The 21,454-nt window shown below is 34.7% G+C and overlaps 1 long non-coding RNA gene across 1 annotated transcript in view; it reads left to right on the top strand.

Moving 5' to 3' along the window:
- Positions 1–316: 316 nt before the first annotated feature.
- The window catches only part of LOC150018623 (uncharacterized), a 129,951-nt gene continuing 108,813 nt past the window's right edge, over positions 317–21,454 (top strand). Inside the window, exon 1 of the long non-coding RNA XR_016509211.1 lies at positions 317–389. This is a non-coding gene — a long non-coding RNA (uncharacterized LOC150018623). The remainder of the gene's footprint in view (positions 390–21,454) is intronic.

Raw genomic sequence — 21,454 nt, 5'->3', positions numbered from 1 at the left:
GATTTATCATGTTTAACTCATCCAGCACCAAGCCTTACTGATTATTATTTGAGCTCCTTTCCTTCAATGTCAGTTTTTTCAGTCACTGTTCATTTTTCCCTCACCCCCAAAGATTCTTCTTGGAAGTCAGGCCTTCACACTGGTACCAGTGTGGTCTACCTCAAATATAATGATGAGCTCATCATTCCCTACTTAAAACTCAGCAATGATTCTGGCAGGTGTGAGGTGATACCTTATTGTAGTTTTAATTTGCAACTCTCTGATGATTAATGAACTGAGCATTTTTTTCATGTCTATTGGTCATCTGTATGTCCTCTTTGGAGAAGTGTCCATTCAGGTCTTTTGCCCATTTTTTAATTGGATTGTTTGTCTTCCTGGTGTTGAGTCGTGTAAGTACTTTATATATTTTGGGAAGTACTGTAGTTTCTCTCTATATCACGGTTCACTTATTGAGGCCTTACTGTATCGCGGGATTTAAAAAAATATTATATTTAGTCATTTATCGCGGATTTTTCACTATATCACAGGATTTTGCGGTACTGTATACATATGTTGTTAAAGTTACGTAGGTTTAAGAGTGTAGAATAAATGTAAGGTTCCTACTTCACGGGGGGGGGGGTCTAGAACATAATACCCGTGATAAGTGAGGGGATACTGTAACCCCTTATTAGATGTATTATTGGCAAATATATCATCCCATTCAGTGGGTTCTCTTTCTGTTTTGTTGGTGGTTTCTTTTGCTGTGCAGAAGCTTTACAGTCTCATTTGTTTTTTTTTTCCTTTGTTTCCCTTGCCCTAGACGATATATTGGCAAGAATATTGGTACATGAGATGTCTGAGATTTTACTGTCTATCTTTTCTTCTAGGATTTTTATGGTTTCACAACTTACATTTAAGTCTTTTATCCATCTTGAGTTTATTCTAGTGTATGGTGTATGTTGATGATCTAGTTTCATTTTTTGCATGTACCTGTCCAATTTCCCCAACATTATTTATTGAAGAGACTCTTTTTACTCCATTGTATGCTCTTGCCTCCTTTGCCAAATATTGATTGATCATAAAGGTGTGGTTGATTTCTGGGATCTATGTTCTGTTGCATTGATCTATATTCCTGTTCTTATGCCAGTACCAGGCTGTTTTGATAACAATGGCTTTGTAGTATAGTTTGATGTCCAGTATTGTGACCCTTCCAACTTTGTCCTTCTTTAAATGCTTGCTGATGTTATTCAGGGTCTTTTTTTTGGTTCCTTATAAATTTTTGGAATATTTGTTCTATATTTGTGAAATATGCCACTGGTATTTTAATAGGAATTGCATTGAATCTATAGATTTCTTTGGGTAGTATGGACATTTTAATGCTCTTAATTCTTCCAATCTATGAACACAGTATATGGTATCTTCCTCTCTTTCTTCAGTTTCCTCTTTGGCTAAGTTTATTCCAAGGTAATTTATTTATTTACTTATCTTACTTATTTTTGCAGTAGTAAATGGGATTTTTTTTCTTGGTTTCTCTTTCTGATAGTTCATTATCGGTGTGTAAAAATGCCACCAATTTCTGGATATTAATTTTGTACCCTTCTACTTTCCTGAACTCATTGATTCGACCTAGTCATTTTTTGGTGGTTTTTAGGGTTTTCTATGTACAATATCATGTCTTCTGTGAATAATGTCAGTTTTACTATACTTCCTCCTTTTCACTTTGGATGCCTTTCATTTTTTCTTCTTGTCTGATCCTTGTAGCTAGGACTTCCAGTACTATGTTGAATAAGAGTGGTGAAAGCAGACATCCTATCTTGTTCCTGATATTAAGGGAAATGCTTTCAGTTTTTGTCCATTGAATATGATTTTGGCTATAGGTTTCTCACATCTGCCATAAATAAATTAACAAATAACAAGTGCTGGTGAGAAAGTGGAGAAAAGGGAAATCTCGTGCACTGTTTGTGGAAGTGCAGAATGGTTCAGCCACTGTGGATAATAGCATGAGGTTTTTGCCCCAAATTAAAAATGAAACTGCCTTCTGACCCAGTGATCCTACTTCTGGAAATATATCCTAAGAATTAAGAAACACCAATCAGAAAGAATATATGCACACTTATGCTCATAGCAATGTTATTTACAATAGCCAAGATCTGGAAACAGCCCAAGTGCCCATCAGTAGATGAGTGGAGAAAAAAGCCGTAGTTCCTTAACGCAATGGAATACTATGTAACTGTAAAAAAGAAGGCACTCTTACCCTTTGCAACAGCATGAACAGACCTGGACATTATTCTGCTAAGCAAAATAAACAGTCAGAGAAAGACAAGTACCATATGATCACACTTATGTGTGGAATATAATGAACAAAATAAACTAATGAACAAAATAGAACCAGAGGCAAGGATACATGGAACAGATTGACAGATCTCAGAGGGGAGGGGTTGGGGGTACTGGATAACAACGGTGAAAAGATTAGTCAAAGAATATATATGCATAGCCTATGAACACAAACAATAGTTAGCGAAGGCTGGTGGGGGGGGTTGGTGGAGGGGATGGGTGGAGGTGGGCAAAGGGGAAGAGAAAATAGGGGATATCTGTAATAATGTTAATAAGTAAAGACAAAACTCAGCAGAGATTCACTATGGATAGTTTCACTATCCATATCCAATGATTCACTTTAGGGTAAAAATCATAACCCTCTATGAAAACTAACTTATGTCTCTAAGGTGGCCATGGCCACCTCTGTAGCTTTGTCTCTTGCCATTTTTTTTTTTTTTTGACATCTGCATTCCCATCTATCCTCTCACACCTCCATGCTGTTGCAAATTATCACTGGGGAACACGATATTCATTGAGTTAGATCTGACACCTGCTTTTGACTAATTTTTGGCATCTGAATCCAAAATGACCCCAGTTTTTCTCTATCACATCAACTTTTTAAGGTACAGGATACCCTCCCTTTGTCCCCCAAATCATACAAAATGTACATACAAAGGAAACTAAAGAAAAAATTACCTGAATATACTGTTTATTTAGAGTTATTTTATTCTTATAAAGGCTATATGTTGTTATGGTAAGTCAAATTGTGTACAAGTAGTAAGGTTCTGCTACCAAACATACATATTAAGGTAAAAATTTACACTTATAGCTTTTACTGGAGTGTTCAATCTGTGGACAATCTCACATGATGCTCCAATAGTCATCCATCATATGTACATCCCATATACCCTGATACCGTGCCTCCATGACCTTCAAATCTTGGTGGAATCATTTACCTTGCTCATCACCGACTGCACCAAGGTGTTTTGGGAAGTCAGCAAGATGGCTATGCAGAAAATGCACCTTCATGCTCATGTTGCAACCAAGCATTTTGAAGCTCTCCAAGAGTTTCTGGACAATTTTGGTGTAATTCTGTGCTTGTGTGTTTCCAAGAAAGGCCTTGACGAAGTTTTTGAATGACAACCAAGCATTCTTTTGGAGATCTGACATTGTCTTGGTGAAATGCTCATCTTTAATGAGCTGCCGAATCTGTGGTCCATCAAACACTTTGGCCTTTATCTTTTCAAACAACAGGCTAGGAAACGCCAAAATGAGATACTTAAAACAGTCTCTTTCAGTTGGCAAAGTCTTAAAAAATTGCTTCATGAGACCCAGTTTTATGTGCAGAGGTGGGAATATAATGTTCTTTCTGTCAACAAGTGGCTCATGTAGAATGTTTGGATCACCAGGTTTGAGACCAGATCTTGGAAGCCAATTTGACTCAAATCAATTCTAGTCCTAAATCTCGTGCCAAATCATTCAACTCATGCTGATCAAATCCCTTATGAACTGAGTCATCTTCAATTTCAAAATCTTCATTGTTGCTGTCACTTTGTTCTTCGCCATACTCCTGTTTTTTGAAAGAGGGTAGTTCAATGAAAACTGACTCTGGGATTTCAGCTGAATGAGGAACTGGGCGTATAGCTGACGGTAGACTAGGATCCTCTATTTTACAATTATTTTTCTTGCTATATCCTGACGTTCTCACTATACAAAAGTAACAGTCACTTGAATGATCTGTGGGCTCTCACCAAACCATAGGTATACCAAATGGCAATTTATCATGTGTTCCCTTTATCCATATCTGTAAACTCTCAACACACTGCTTGCACACCTTGTGAGGGGCTCAAGACTTATCTTGATCACCAAGTTTTACTTTAAAATATGCAAAATAGGCTTGCCTGACAAATGTGCTGATTTTTGTCCTTTGACTGGGAATGGTGAAACTGCCACAGATATAACAAAATGAATCAAGGTTGTTTAGGCACTTACAATGAGAAACAGCAGAGGCAGACATGATCTGAAGGAAAGGAATTAAGTACATATGTAAATAAAAAATGAATTATGCTAACTCCTTGTATACAGACAAGAACTTGGACTACACTTCGGAATATGATGCACTATATAGAGCAGCACACAACCTCTCACCACACTGTCTCATGTGTAACTGAATAGTCTAGACAAGTATGAACCTATTGCTATTCTCCAAGGTCATCCCCCACCCCTCCCCACTTGAGGGAGGTTTGCTCTCAGCCAATAGGAGAGCACTAGTGTTTCCCTCGATCCAGGCTCTATCCAGCCTAGAGTGGTCACATTAAGATAAGCTGTGCAGAAAAAACTTGACATGATAGAAGAAAACTAACTGCAGTTTTGAAATCATCATTCCTATTTAAGTCTAAAACAGCTGAAAAATTGAACTCAACAGGAATTGTGTTAAAAATTGTTCACCTGTGTTTTGTTTTATCTGTCTGAAATGCTTTCTGACAATACCATTTATACCTGTCACTTTTGTTTTCTTACTTTACTCCTTTCAATTTTTAGATCATCACTGTGGTAGGCAGAATAATGACCTTCCGAAGACGTTCGACTACTAATCCCTGAAATCTATTAATGTGTGTGATGGTTAATTTAATTTTATGTGTCATCTATGCCAGATAGTTGGCCAAGTATTATTTTACATGTTTTTGTAAAGGTATTTTTCATGACATTGACACTTAAATAAAAAAACTTCGGTTACCCTCTATAATGTAGATGGACCTCATTCAAACAGTTGAAGGATTTAGAAAAAAATTGATCTCTTCCAGTGAAGAGGGAATCTATCTGTCTGTCTGTCTGTCTATCTATCTATCTGCCATCTATTTTATTGGTTCTATTCAGGAGAACCCTGACTAATACACTGTGTTACCTGAACTGACAAAGCAAAAGGAACTGGAATATGTGATAAAGTTTGAAAATATTATCCTGCATCATTTACGTATGTCCAATATAATCACAAGCAGGCAGGAGTGAAAGAGTCAAAGAACATTTGAAGCTGCTCTTGGCTGACTTTGAAGCTGCAGGAAGGGACAACAAACCAAGGAATTCAGGAGGCCCCTAGAATCTATGAAAGGCACAGATTCTCTCCTACAGTCTCCAGAGGAATACAGCCCTGCAAACACCATGATTTTAGTAAAATGAAAGCTATTTCAGATTTCTGACATAAAGAACTATGAAATAAAAAAAAAGTGTGTTGTTTTAAGTCACTGAGTTTGTGGCACTCTGTTTCAGTAGCAGTAGGAAATTAATACAGATTTTGATACCTGGAAGTAGTGTGCTGCTATGTATATACCTAAAAATTAGAAGTAGATTGGAATTGGATAATGGGAAGAAGATGAAAAAATTTTGAGCAGCATGATAGAAAAAGTCTAGATTACCTTGAACAGATTGTTAATATAAATGTAGACATTAATGAATCCTAGTGAGGACTCAGAATGAAGTGAAAAGCATGGCAATGAAAACCTATACTGTCTTAATGAACACATAAATCATTATAAACAGACTGTTGGTAGAAACATGGGCAATAAAGTTATTGCTAGCAAGAGATCAGAAGAAAATGACAAACATTTTATTGGAAAGTGGGAAAAAGAACATCCTCATTATATAGTAGCAGGATATTTAGCTGAATTGTGTCTTACAGCAATGTGGGAAGCATAACCTCTAAGCAATGAAATTGGATATTTATCTGGGTACATTTCCAAGTAAAGAAAGGAAGAACTGTTAAGCAAAAAGGAACCAAGATCTCATGATCTGGAACACTGTCAACCTATCCAGATTGCAGAAGATGCAAAAATAAGAAAATTCACTGTCATGAAAGTGTTCTCTGAAGAGAAAGCCAGGGATATAGCTCAACAACTTTTTGATAGTGGCTTGCAAAGGTAAAAAATTCAGAGTGTTCAGTCACAGAGAAGGCTCTTTGAAGAGAGAGGCACGTGACTCATGTATTCCTCTCAACAGTCTAAATAGAGGCCAGGAACAGAGATGGATTCCATAAGAAAGACTTGTGGAAAAGCTTCTTGTTTAATGAGACATGCATGAGAGACCCCTAAAGTTCTTGAAACCGTTATACTGTCAGAAACATCGAAAACCTGCACAGAAATAAAAAAGACAAAATAAAGGGAGGCTTTTAGATTCACAAAATTCAAATTTAAAAATAATTCAGGGTAAGAAAAAGAGAAGGTGGGCACTTTTGAGACAGTTATTCATATTTAGGAAGAACAAGAAGCATAATATATGACTAAACATATGCCAATTATAAGGAAATGTTAATGGAAAAAAAAGATAATGGACTTGGAGGAAAAATAATGAAGAATTAATTATGAGACTTAGAGAAGAAAAAGGAGCTGATGTTAAAAAAAATAAAAGCAATGGTTAAACAACTGAGAGAAGAAAATCTCACTGAATTTTAGAATATTTAAATATTCTAATTTAAAATGTTCACCATGTTCCAGGCAATTTTGATAAAATGAAGATATACACATACAGTAGTCCCTCTCTATATCGCGGTTCACTTATCGCAGCCTCACGGTACCGCGAGATTAAAAAATATATATTTAATTATTTATCGCAATTTTTCACTATATCGCAGGATTTTGCAGTACTATATATGTATATTGTTAAAGTTACGTAGGTTTAAGAGTGTAGAATATGTTTAAGAACATAAATAGTGTTAATAAAAGTATGGAAAAGGTTAATAAGGGAGTGGGAAAAGTTAATAAGGGAGTGGGAATGGTTTGTAACTGTGTGGGAAGGGTTTATAAAGCCTTAAAAATATATAAATACAGTAGTCCCTCTCTATATTGTGGTTCACTTATGGCGGCCTCACTGTATCGCGGGATTTAAAAAAATATTTAATTATTTATCGCGGATTTTTCATTACATCATGAAATTTTGTGGTACTATATACGTATGTTGTTAAATTTATGTAGATTTAAGAGTGTAGAATAAATGTATGGTTCCTACTTTGTAGGGGGTTCTATAACGTAATACCCACGATAAGTAAGGGAATACTGTTTACATATCCTGGTAAAATATGTGAACTCTAAAGATAAATCTTTTTTTAAGATTAAAAAATAGAGATAAAAATTTAAAAGTTTCCTTGCAGAAAAACAAGTTATTTGTAAAAAAAAAAGAGATTAGTTGGTATCAGACATTTTATCTGAAACAACAGGATCTAGAAGAAAAAGAATAATAACATCTACAGGTGATAGAGAAAAATAACTACTGTACTAGACTCTGAAAACCAATCTGAATATCATTTATCATTTATTTTATTAAAGTTAAACAATTTCTAGATTTTCAAATATTTGAAAAATACCTATTTGATAAAATATTCCCAGAAGGATTCTAACAGAGCAAGAAATAAAATAATTCAGAGAATCAAGATGAGTAAAAACGAAGTGGTTAGCAATGACTCAATCTTTCATTTTTAATCCCCATGTATGTGTGTGTATGTGTAAATGGATGGCAGTTTGTAAATGTATAAAAAATTCTAAAGAAGGACTATTAAATATAGTTATAGTGAAAGCAAAAACTTGATAATCACCTGTGATTAAAGTTTCTAAATTATCTTAACAAATATAGGTACTCAGGAAGTACGGGAGAGAGGTGAAATCTGAAAACTTTCTAACCTTCTTTTTATGGACTAAGCTATGGATTAGGGAAGTAAAATACACTAAAATGTAAAATAACCAAGTGTGAAATAAACAAAAGAAACAGAAAATATAGATATGGAAATAGTTGGTATCTTGTTTTCATATAATACTGAATACAGAGATTTTAAAATATATAGATATTTGAGTTTCAGGAAATGAAGGCTAAACATAGGAATGTGAAAGAATACAAATCTTCCATAATAAAAAGGGGGAAATGTTAACTAAAACTTACTAAAACCAAAATAGAAGAAAATGAGTAAGAAGAAAACATTATGTAATGGACATACAGTAAAATGAAAGAAATAAAACCAATTGTATCAGTTGTTACAGCAAATGTGAGATGGTGTCTCTTATAAAAATATGAAGCAATGGGGAAAAGACATCTCTTTCAGTAAACATTTTGGACAATTGAGTATTCATAGGGAAATAAATAAAATTGGATATAGCCTACACATGAAAGAAAGGCATTAACTTTGATAGTCTGTAGATCTAAATCAAGATGAAAAACTATAATGCTTTCAGAAGATCACATGAGAAAATATCACATTAGCATTAAAGTAAGATTGCTAAGCAATAAAGAAAAAAACAACTATGTGATTAAAGATTGACATTTAGGGAAAGTGAAAAAAGAACAAGATATTGCAATATATATTTTTGGCAAAGGGTTTGTCTCTGAATATATAAAGACATCTGAAAAAACAATAAGATAAAATGAAAAATAATAGAAAATTAAGCAGAAGACTTAAACTATTACTTTTACAAATAAAAGTCTAAAATTCACAATATCATTAGTACTCAGGGAATAAAATCAAAACACACCACTACACCAGAGCAGTAAACAGACAAAAATAAGACAATACTAAATGTTACAAAGATATTAACTAAAAGAGACTGTTATTCACTGTTGGTTTTATCATAAATTGATTCAATTACACTGGAAAATGGTTTGGCATTAACTAGTGCAGCTGAAGATGTACATGATACATGATGCAGTCATTCTGTTCATGGTATATATCCTAGAAAATCCATGCATGTGTGCATCAGGATACATATTCAAGAATGTTTATAGCAACATTGTTTGCAATGACCAAAACTAGAAAAAAGGCCACCGACAAAATAAACTTTGATGTATTCATAAAAAAGAATTATATAGCGTAATGAAAATTAATGTGTGAGCTACATGCAAGAACAGCTGAAACTTATAAACATACTACTGAAGAAAGGAGCAAGATATGAAATGATACAGTATGATTCAAAACCAGGTATACTATTTCAAACTTCAGGGTGATAACAGTGTCCTGCCTTGGATAGTACATTATTCCTCACAATTTTACTAAACCCTGCTCTCACATTTGCAGTCTCTTATAAACTCTTCTTAAAATATATAATTTATGTATGTCATCTCTTTCTACTGGATTCATATTTGATTTAACTTGCAAAATTATGGTATCTTTAGCTTAGAAATACTATTGTTGCTGATTGTATTTTCCAAAATCAGCCACAAAGCTCTTTCCCAACATGCATACTCTTCCGACAATGTGACATTCCTTCCATAGATAGGTGACATTTAGGTTGTCTCCTCTTGAAATTGGTTGGGCTTGTGACAGCTAAGTGTTGCTGTATGACCTCTGCAGCTAGGCCATGAAAGGTAATAAGGCTTCCTTCTTCTTCTCTGGGGACTATCACTCCTGGAACTCAGTCGCCAGGCATGAGAAAGCCTAATCAGCTACATGGAGGAGTCATTTTTACCTGTTCATATGTAGGTATGAGGTCCCAGCTGAGAGGCAGCAAAATCTACCATGCATGTCAGTGAGCAAACATTTGGATGACTCTAGCTCTCAGGCCTGCATCATCCTTAGTCATTGAGTCTTCTGATCTCAGGCCCCAGACATCAGAGAGCTGAAACAACCTATTCCTGCAGTAACATTTCTGAATTCCTACAGAATCCATGAGTATCAATGGTGGTTGCTTCATGTCACTAACTTTGTATTTGTTATGCAGCAAAATAATAACTACTAGTGATTTTGGCTCCAAAAGTTGCACGTTACTGTAATAAAAACCCAAAACATTGACTTTGGGACTGTGCCAGGAGTGAAAGCCAGAAGCCCAAATAAAGATGGTTTGTGAAGTCAATGAAGTGTTGAAGAGGCCATTGGTGGCATGAAGGAAAGTAACATTGGTAGTTGGAAGAAAGAGGACTCTTTTTACTAAGTAGCAGAAAGTCTGGCCATACTGTCACCTGCAGCAATGTGGAAAGTAAGACACCTATCTAATGACCTGGATGATGTAGCTGAGGAGATTTCCAGGACTAGTACTGGAAATGCCACCTGGCTTTCTCTCACCACCTTAAGAGATATGAGAGGACAGCAATGAGATAAAGAAAAAAAAAGTTAAATCTAAAGGAGCCAGGACTTGCTGGGTTCAAAAATATAATTGTATCTCATTCCTGCCTTCTCCAGATGATAAATAATTCTGAATTTAAGAAATGTGTTACAATGGGCTGTGAGATCCTTTATTAAGACATCAAAAAACATCTAAGGCATTGTGTTATTGAAACTTTCTGACAGATAAAAGTTCATCTGAAAGAGGGTGCCCTAAGGATCCTCTCCACTAGGGTTTACAGACACTCTGTAATTAAGAATATTTCCCAAGATTTTTTTTTTTGATGGCTTCATTATGTGAAATTGTTTCATGTTTTTTTAGACATTTTTCTCTTTGCTGAACACATTCTTCTTTACTTGAACTATAAATTTCAAACAGAACATGAGTGATAGAAATAGTAAATGCTTAGCACTTTCAATTTTCAATGATAAAACTTTTGAGTATCATTTGTAACCAACCTTTATGTGACAAGCAATAATAAGTCATTCATGTTTTTGGTTAAATAATCTATTAGTTTTCTTCCCTCAAATACAAATTATTTGTTTTTATTTTGCACTATTTTTTAATATCATCAAATGATGTCTGTGGCATCCCAAGACAATCAGCAAATATCAATGACATAACTTATTATTAGTTAATCTTGCTATTTACCACAGTTACTACTACATTAGTTACTCATATGAAAGAATCTTAATTAAAAAGAAAAAATTAGCAGTGTAGCTATTTCAGGCCTGAAATAGTAAATTAAATTTTGAGAACCTAAGGACTGAGACAGTACAAGGCTGTAGGAAGTAGACTTAGAGGACTATTTTAAGAGTCCAGGCAAATAAGGAAATTTACTTTATCTGAGATGGCACTAAGAGTCATAGAGAAAAAAGGAAGCAGGAGTGTTGGGGGACATTGAAATTGGAGTTTCTGTTTCATATGGGATAGAAAGGGAAGGATTCCAAAAAAAAAAAAAAATGTCAGTAACAGTCATTCTTCTGCAATAATTTATGTAGCTATGAACTTATAATTTGTGCATTTTTCTGCATGTTTGCTATACTTCAAATACGTTCTTAAAAATTCAGTCATTATCAACAATGTTTCAACTGTTTAACTAGTTTTAAAATTTTACTTAATATGTAAAATTCAAGACTTTCAAGTTATTTTAATGGTTGATAATTGATCCTGTGGATAGAAGGGGCATTATCTGAAGAAATATATCTAGTTTTATAATTTATGAGTGAGAAAGTGGAATTACTGAGAATTTTGAAAACTGTATCAAATCTTTGTGCAAATGGTACAGTATAATATTGAAGAGAGAGATGACTGGAGTTTTAGCCAAGATTTTGAAAATTTCCAGATGTTTTAATTGGCACTGTCTCCAAATAAACGTATCTCTAGATGATGCAATAACTAGGTATTTCATTTTAATCATATTTTTTCAATAAACTTTAAATTTGCTTCTAGTTGGTACATAACTGTCAAAGATAATTAAATAATATATCTGAGGATCTGGAAATTAGAAATTAGAAGAACATATATGTAAGCCAAATTGGCAGCAACTTATGGTCTAGCTACAGAAATGGTTTGTAAATTATATCAGGCCTTGAATATTCACTTTGATGGAAATTATGAAATAGAAGTTATTAAAAACTTGAAAAGTTAAATTTTAAACTAAATTTGGCTTTCTAAGTGACACTTTAACAGAGATGCTAGTGATTTTGTTCTTTTCACAGGGAAACGTAGTAATAATAAAGCTGATAAATTAAATAAACAGTTAAACTGACTAAATGTATAAATCAAAACAAAGAATCCATGAAAGAAAAATGAAACTCTAGAAATGAAAAACATAACTTGGAATTTAAAACAAAACTAAATAACAATTTCTAGAGGCTTATATTACTTAATAAATAAGAAAATGTGCTTGTAAAATGACAAACATGAAAGAGAAAATAAAACCTCATGTTTCTTTTAATCTCTTGAGTCCTGAAATCTGGCCCAACGATGTCTGTAAAGCTCTATGAGTTAGTACTAAAAACAATTTAATAATATCGAGGCAACTAATTAAATATATTTTAACAAATAATCTTTATTACTTAATATAATCTAATAGGTGATTTTCTTCTTTTATTGGGATGACACTGGTTAACAAAATTATACAGATTTCAGGTGCACAATTCTACAACACAACACCTATGCTCTGTATTGTGTGTTCACCACTGTCCATCACCATTTATCCCTCCGTACCCTTATCACCTCCCTCCACCCCACCTCCCTCAGCAATCACCACACTGTTGTCCATGTGTCCATTACTTTCTTTCTCTTTTATTTTTACATTTTTTTGCTCAATCCTTTCACCTCCCCAGCACCCCTGAAAGCTGTCGGCCTGCTCTCTATGAGTCTGTCTCTATTTTGCTTGTTAGTTCATTTTGTTCATTGGATTCTGCATATGAGTGAAATCATATACTATTTGTCTTTCTCTCACTGGCTTATTTCACTTAGCATAATGTTCTCCACATCCATCCATGCTGTTGTAAAGGGTAAGATCTCCTTCTTTTTTAATGGCTAAGTAATATTCCATTGTGTAAATGTACCACAGCTTTTTTATCCACTCATCTACTCATGGGCATTTGGGTTGCTTCCAAATCATGGCTATTGTAAATGACAATGCAATGAACACAGGCATGCATATATTCTTTCGAAATAGTGTTTTGAGATTCTTTGGATATATTCCCAGAAGTAGGATTGCTGGGTCATAAGGCAGTTCCATTTTTAATTTTTTGAGTTAATTCCACACTGCTTTCCACAGTGGCTGCAACAATCTTCATTGCCACCAACAGTGCATGAAGGTTTCCTTTTCTCCACATCCTTGCCAACACTTGTTTGTTGATTTATTAATGATGGCCCTTCTGACAGGTATGAGATGATATCTCATTGTGGTTTTAACTTTCATTTCTCTGATGATTAGACACATTGAGCATCTTTCTGTATGTCTATTGACCATCTGTATGTCTTCTTTGGAGAAGTGTCTATTGAGGTCCTTTGCCCATTTTTTAATTGGATTTCCTATTTTTTGCTATTGAGTTTTTTGGTGTTGATTTTCTTCGCTTAGTCAAAAGTAGAGAGATGAATGCTATCTGAGATTTTACTATATTAAAGATCATTAGAAAATCATTTTTAGCATAACTGTTCAAAGGAAACAGAATTCAGCACCTTTAATAATACCATCATTGTTAAGAAACATTTTTTACTTGTTAAGGCTACAAATCACCTAAGAGCTATCAATTTAAATGAAGATTGCTCATTAAAATACCTATGCAATTCTCTCTGTTAAAATCACAAAATGCAGAATCAAAAAAGGCATCATTTAGCTAGTAATAGATGAGTCAGTCTGAAGAGACCACTACAAATTTCTAAAATGGACAAATGATTTTGAAATTATAAGAATGATATCATGAATGATTAATGCTATAACTTCTATCACTTGGTAAGCATTTCCTTTAGAGAATAACTCATTTTTTTGAATTAGAATTTTCTTTATCTGTACTAGTTAGTAAATATTGTTAGTATCACCATCTTATTACCTTCAAGATAATATGTGTTGGATTTACTTTTTGGGATTACTGTGTTTTTCCTTAAAATCAAAATGTGATCTTTATTTTAACCTATTTTTGGTCACTGCTTTATTGACAGTACTTAAATAAGTAACTGGTACATAATAAATGCTTTATTCTCTCCTTACAATAAAAAAAACACATATTGCTGCATATTCATGTAACTAACATAAGTGGTCATGTACTTGGTTACAAAGTATATCTTCACAGTTTCTTTCAAAAGTAAATATTTAATCAGTACTCTCTGATAAAAAGTCACCATGTTAGAAATAAATAATAAAATTACATTAGGTACTTTCAGTTAATAGACAGACATTTAGATCACAATAAAAGTAAAACCTAAACCTGCCTTATCCTTATAAAAAACCAAAATGTAAACAACTCAAACCCAAACTATGGGAAACAGCTAAAACAATTAACAGAAAAGAAATCTATACCTTAAATGTCTTCATTGTTAAACAATAGAAGACTAAACTCAAGGAATTTAATATTTATATCACTAATTCAGAAGATAAAAATCATGCAAACTATAAGTTGGGTAAAAGAATTAATAGCTTTTAAAATTAATGAAATAGAAAATAAATAGAAAAATAAACTCTAAAGTTGTCATTTGAAAGAAACAGTTCAACCCTGACTAAGCAAAAACAGTGAGACATCAAAAACAGTTGAAATTAGGAATAAGGAAAATATATATCTAGAGAAATGAAAATGAGAAAATATATAAGAATATTATGTACAACTCTAGCAAAAAAAAAATCTTTCAAATCTGGAAGAAATATATAATTTCCTAACAAAATATGTTATAAAAATAACTCCCCCACCCCCAATTATCAAGAAGAGTGTGGAAAGATATCATTTAAAAAGACAATAGGACCAGATAATTTAGTAGCTAAGATCTAAATTTAAAATATACATGATTCTAATGGTCAACAATTACTGGTCATCAGAAAGGAAAAATACCCCAATCCATTTTATAAAGCCAGTTATTCAAGTTGGGATCCTTTTAACTGTATATATTAGAAATTTTGCTTCAGTGAAAAAAAAAAGTAAGGTCTTATTTAGCCTCAAAGCAAGCATGTCCATGGCAGGGGGCACAGGCCTTAGTTCCACATGTTAAAAATGTCTACCCAACAGTACTACTATTCCCATGGCTTTTCTCTCAAGATGACTATTTAACTACTCTTCCAGCCATCAAGAGTAAAAGTGCCATGAGAACAAAAGGGGTAAGGAAGCACCTAAAACAGACTTCCAATTATGTGTGTGCTTCAGTGAGATATGGTTGCTCTTCACTGAAGGAGTGGAAAATTGAATAATTGGTTTTATAGTCTCCACTTGTAGAGACAGGAAAAAAGTTAAGATCAGATGTGTCAGTTCCTGGTAACTGCTACAGAACAGTAAATAGAGAAAGTTGCTCAAGGTTTTATAATGTATGTATATATTTCACATACGGTAGAGTGGTATTTCCTCCACCAGAAGGGGCATGGTGGAGGAAATGACATTTTGAGAAGCAACAAAACAAAATTATGACACCTGATTTAACACTTTCAATGAAATTTGTCACGGCATTGAATTTCAGACATGTTAACTAAAACTAAGAATTGAGCAGGGGCTGGTGTGTGCAAGTGCTAGAATGCTCCTTAAGTCTGGTGCTCGACTCGAGAGGCTGCTGGTAACCACTCCTAAGTCCACTTTCAAGTCACAGGTGGTTCCTGTCAAGCCTCTCTGCTCTTAAATTCATCCAGTCTCTTCACTTTGATGGCAACTTTAAATCAGCCAGGGTATGAGCAGTTAAACCTTATACCTGCTGCTTCTTCTGTTGCTCTCCTTTAGATAACTCAATGGAAGAACAGCTAATGCCATTATGAAATTAGAGTTTACTAATCAAGTACATGGATATTGTATGGATATGGATTCATATGGATACAGGTTTATCACTCTTCCCAACCACTTGTTAGCCATGTAATTTGGGGCAAAAAACTTAACCTCCCCGAATCTTAGACATCATATTTGTAAAATATGAGATCTGTCCAGATGGTATCCAGCTGAATAATATGAAAAGTAGAGAAATTTACTGAAGAAGATACAAGAAACGTTGTATATATGACAATGATACCTCAGTCCTCTTCAAAGTAGGCAACTTGTGACCTCACGCAGTTCTCCCAATTGCTGTCAGCTGCCCCTGTCATATTTTCCCGAATCTCATCAATGGTCTGAAATCTCTTCCCTTTCAAAGGTGATTTTAGCTTTGGGAAAATCCAGAAGTCACCAAATGTGGGCTGTAGGGGGTCCGAGTCACCTGGATGATTTGATGTTTTGCCAAAAACACTGCAAGAAATGTGATGCATGAGCGGGCGTATTGAAGCTGCCAATCACCAGATGCCCATGGCTGCAGCCTTCTGAGTCATCTAAATAGTTTCTGCAAAGGAATGTTCAAGCTTCATGCAAAATTTGGTGCAGATTCATTGCTACACTCACTCAGTCATTTTGAATTCGGTGGCCACACAGTACACATGCTCACTCAAGGGCAGCTACTTCCCTCACTGACCAGTACAGTGAAGTCATCATTGTTCATGCAGGTGCACTCCAGTCCACTCGCCTGGCTGCCAGGTTACATTGATGTTGCACAAACTGTTCTCATTATTTTAACAATGGCTGGACATTTTCCGAACAGACCTCATAATGTACTACACACAGCAATACAAGTTAAGTATTTAGCACTTTGGCTGGTATACAGTAATTAGCTAATAAATTTTGTCTGTAAGTATTATTATTAGATGATGCTTATGAACAACTAAGCAGTGTCTTATTAGGGATTTCCCCCTGCCATAGTTTTAATCATTTATTCAGTCACATATTCAGCTTCATCTACTGTGCTAAAAACATTGGAACTCACCAAGAATATGACCTAACAACTTATCACAAGTATTAATTTAACTGATGTATACAATAAATCCAAGGTAATTTTCCCTTATACACAAAAAGAAGCTGATAATCAGACCTGCTAAGTTATTTGTCCAAACAATTATGTAACATTTCAAGGATAGGATTAGGCTTCTCTATTCTAAGTCCACTACTTTTTCTTGACAAGTCTCCAAAAGCGTTTTTGAATCACAATTCCTGGAAGCTATTTTTAAAAGCCTAGATACCTGTGTCCCACTCACTAAGTTTTTTGATTCAGAAACATTGGGAACTACTATACCACCTTTGCTGTTCAGTATGGTAGCCACTAGTGACATGTGGCTATTTATATTTAAATTAAGAATAAAATTTAAATTCAGTTCCTCAGTCATACTAATTACATATGAATGCTCCATTAGCTATAGATAACCAGTGGTTACCATATAACACCACACATATTGTAGAACAGTATCATCATTGCAGAAAGTTCTATTGGAGCGCACTGATGGTCTATCTTATTCTGCTTTCTAGGATCTCACAGTAAGCCTAACTGGGTATAAAGGAAATTTTTTTGCTACCTACCGTACACTTAAACAGGAGTAGGCAAGGTAGAGAAGTACAATGAGCTGCTTCTCAGGAACTTGAAAATAAGATGTTCATTTGAGAAGAAACCTGTAAAGTCATCATCCACTTGATCATATCACAGAAATGAGAGACCTAGTGGTAGTGGCACTAGTCACTGGAATGGACTTAACTGTAACTTGCTTCATTATAGTAACATATTAAAGATGTACTCTGAGAATGGTGTTTAATCAGTCACTAAAGATTAGAAAAGGAGAATCACAGAGGTGAGATTTGGACCATGACCAAATACCATGCAAGGAGTAGGAGCCTTCATGAAGACAGGACCTCTATTATGAGATGCCTGCAGTAGGTTAGTGTATAATGTCACACAGTTCCACTTCTGATTCTAGGTAATTCTGCATATTCTAAATTCCATATATAAGAATGGCATTGCTAATATTTGCCTTATCAAGAAAGTATAAGAGAAGGAAGAAAATATGATGGACTTTATACTTTAGGTATTTAATTCTTACTGATCATTATATCTTGTTATAAATTAAAACATTGGAATTGTTTTCTTTCCTGTTTCATTTGCTTGCATATATGAGCCTGCTACTGAGAAATAGATCTGTTTCCAGCTGTGATGATCCGGCAAGACTAAGGTCCAGACCTTGACATGTAGTAAGTTAAACGCACCAAAGTTATGGTAAAACATTTCTGCCTGCTCTCTTTGCCACAGACACCAATGACCTACCCAACTTCATCCCTGCATGAGTTAGCAAAACTGATCAGCAGACTATGATGTAGTTTCTAGCTGCAGTATTATTTTCATCACAGTGTCACAAAAAATATTTTTAGTGTAATATAACTAATAAAACATTGAGGTTCAGGAAAAGTATAATGATTTGACAAAAGTCCTGAAATTAGTCGGAGATCACAAACAACTAGTTTTTCTAAATCCCAGCTAAGTACTTTTTCCATTATTTCCCTCTCATTCTTTCAGAACTGAACAACTAACTTACAACCATGTTATATTAGAGCTCTGTAGCCTTGGAAATCTGTTTTGGAAATTAACTTGTAATTGATTTATCAAGTTCATTTAATCATCACAGTACATTTTTATTTATTATTTCTCTGATGATTAAATGCAATAGAATGCTCTGATGTGTCTGTGTCTTAATTGCTTTGAGGCTCATTAAGTACAGCATTTGTCATTGTTTTATGCAGCCCAGCTGGAAAATCATTATTTGAAAATTACACTACAGGCTAGTCAAGTGTCAGAAGCACAGTACTCTGTCATCAATGTTTTCTTGGAGGTAATAACAGACCATTTTAAGTTATGTGTCAAATGGATCCTTGTTATCCAGGACCAATGTTAAAATTATACTCTGCCATACCTTCAATGCATATTTATTGGGTGGATGCATGCACTCTATCTCTTTAAGCCTAGAATTTTCACCTTATCATATCCCAAGCCTCAAACAACTCATAATGATTTATGAAACTCATGATTCTAAAATCTACCCCCTCTTTGAATTTCCCAGTCCCATATTGTTTTAAATCTCCAGCTGCATATTTTGTGTGAATATATTTTATAGAGCTTAAAATCCATCTAGCATGAATCAGACATCATTCACGGTCTTCTTGTGCAAACCTGCTCATGATTCCCCAACTTTCTAGCATCTTCTCAGTCACCTGAGCTACAAATGTTATGACCATCTTTACTTCCTTATCTTATGGCATCAAATCTTTTCCCCTAAATGTCCCACTGACCTAACTCTGAAATGTTTTCATTCATCTCATCCCTATACTACTTCTGTCAAATGTGTATAATGCTTGTTATATGCAAACATAAACACATTTAATCTTCATAATATACACAATGGAGGGAGTTAATAGTATTATCCTCACTATTCAGATGAAGAAACTAAAGTGGAGTTTAAGTAACTCCTGGACTCACACATTTACTGAACCCTGGAGGAAGATTCATACCCAGGCAGTTTGGTTCTAGAGGCCATGCTCTTAAAGACTGATTGCGCCTCCTGCTGCCGGCCCATCCCAGTGCTGCTAACAAGATTCAGATCCTGCACTCTCCCATTTGGCCTTTTTACATCTAGAAACTCTTCTTCTGAGATGCTCAAAAAGAGGCTGGGGGGTGGAGACGTGAAATCCGTTTACCCTTGTTCTTTCTCATCTTCCTCTCACTGGAGACCTTAAAAAACTCTCATTTTCTACCCTCTTCATTCCACCCTTGAAACTCTCACAATTTATAAATTTCCTCCGTAATATGATCCTGACCACTGTATTGTCCTTTTCTTTAAGTAGCCTTTATATAGGTATCACCTGATTATGTGCTCTATTCTGACTCAGTGGCCACATTTGTGCTGTTCCTGCTTTTTGAATGCCTTTTTCCACATCATGCCTCATGTTCAATACCACTGGTTCTTTTAAGTTCAACTTCTAATGCTCTCCACCAAAAAACATCTCTTGATTTCCAGATGAAGTAACCGTCCTCTCCTCTTCCTTGTCTCTCCTTTGTGTTTTCTCATGATACCTATTTTACAGTATTTAATTCAACTTGGGAGCTGAGAGAAGACATGGGCACACAAAACTGGAAAGAGCAATTCAAGGTAGAATGTGGAAGACGTATGGCACCTCAGTATTAGGTGAGTCACCTACTTCAACCACCTTGTTTTACAGTCAAGGGCCTTAAAAACTTATGATAGAAAGACATTTTTGAATTGGCAGAAACAGATGACTCCGATTCCAGGCTATTTAATCAGTCCTATTAATAAGCCTCATCCATCCATACAATGAAAATGCTAAGCAGACATAAAGCATGATAATAGAAAACTTGGAAAGATATGCACAGAAACTTGCAAAGAAGAACCTTAATAAACTGTTAGGTGTGTTTGATTCCATTTATATAGGATTATGTGTGTATGTGCTTGTGTGTATGAGTGTGTGCATGAGAAAGATAGTCATAGAAGACACGTGTGCAGAAGCAAGTTCATCAAGGTGCTAATGATGTTGATGTTTAAATGACGACATTTGTTCTATGTAATTTTGGTATTATTTAAAATATTTAGAACAAGAATGCATTGTTGTTTATGATTAGTAAAAATACAAAAGGGATGAATTAATAATTAGAAAAGAAAATGACTTACTCCAAATATTTTCTTGAGAAATCCAACACAGGTTTTACTAAAAGAACCCTATCATTTTATTTACTTTTTAAAATTTCCATTTCATTGATATTTTTAGAAAGGACTTTATAACCAGATAATATAGACAGAACTAATTAGTTTTCCAGCTCCTTTGAAGTTCAATTTTTACTTAATTAACAAAGTGCCTATAGTTCTCATAATTTAAAAAGAAAGACACCATTTCCCAATAAAACACCTTTTGGGGGAGCTCTATGGCCATAAGAAGGCTGAAACTCTCCTATGTGTTTCTTTGGACAACTTGTGTGACACTTTTATAAGCAATTTAAAAATATTGCCAAAAGGGACATTAATGAACTGCAGGGTCACACTTTAAATGACATCCATCTAAAAATCACACTATACTTAGGGGGTCTTCCTAGGACCAGGCACACTGTAACTTGCAACAGATTACTGATTGCCTCACCAATCATATTCCACTAAATCTCTGACTGCTCTTCATTTCAGGGTAATAAGGAGTCTATTTAAGCAAAATGTTTTAACATTTTGAGAGCAATAGATTTTTTTTCCCCCATAAGGTCTGTTTGTCCTGGTTCCCTTCAGACAGTACACACACTTCTGTCTACTTTCAGCATCTGTCCCACCCACGTCACACAGCCTATGCCAGTGTGCTTTCCACAATCCCATGTAATTTTAATTTGGGCAGCATCTGTTAGTTCACATGGCTGTGGCAGTACCACATGGTGCAAAAAGCATGGACCTTGGACTAGACAGGCCTGGGCTGTGCCTTGCCCTTCCTCCTCACTGACAAATGGCCTTAGACAAAATGCTTAGCTGAACTTCTTTCAACCTCAATTTTCTC

Source organism: Furipterus horrens, unplaced genomic scaffold, assembly GCF_987537825.1.
Source record: "Furipterus horrens unplaced genomic scaffold, mFurHor1.1.pri manual_scaffold_2, whole genome shotgun sequence".
In the NCBI taxonomy this organism is placed as follows: Eukaryota; Metazoa; Chordata; class Mammalia; order Chiroptera; family Furipteridae; genus Furipterus; species Furipterus horrens.
The sequence above is the reverse complement of the archived record's forward strand: the minus strand, read 5'-3'. Positions and strand labels throughout refer to the sequence as shown.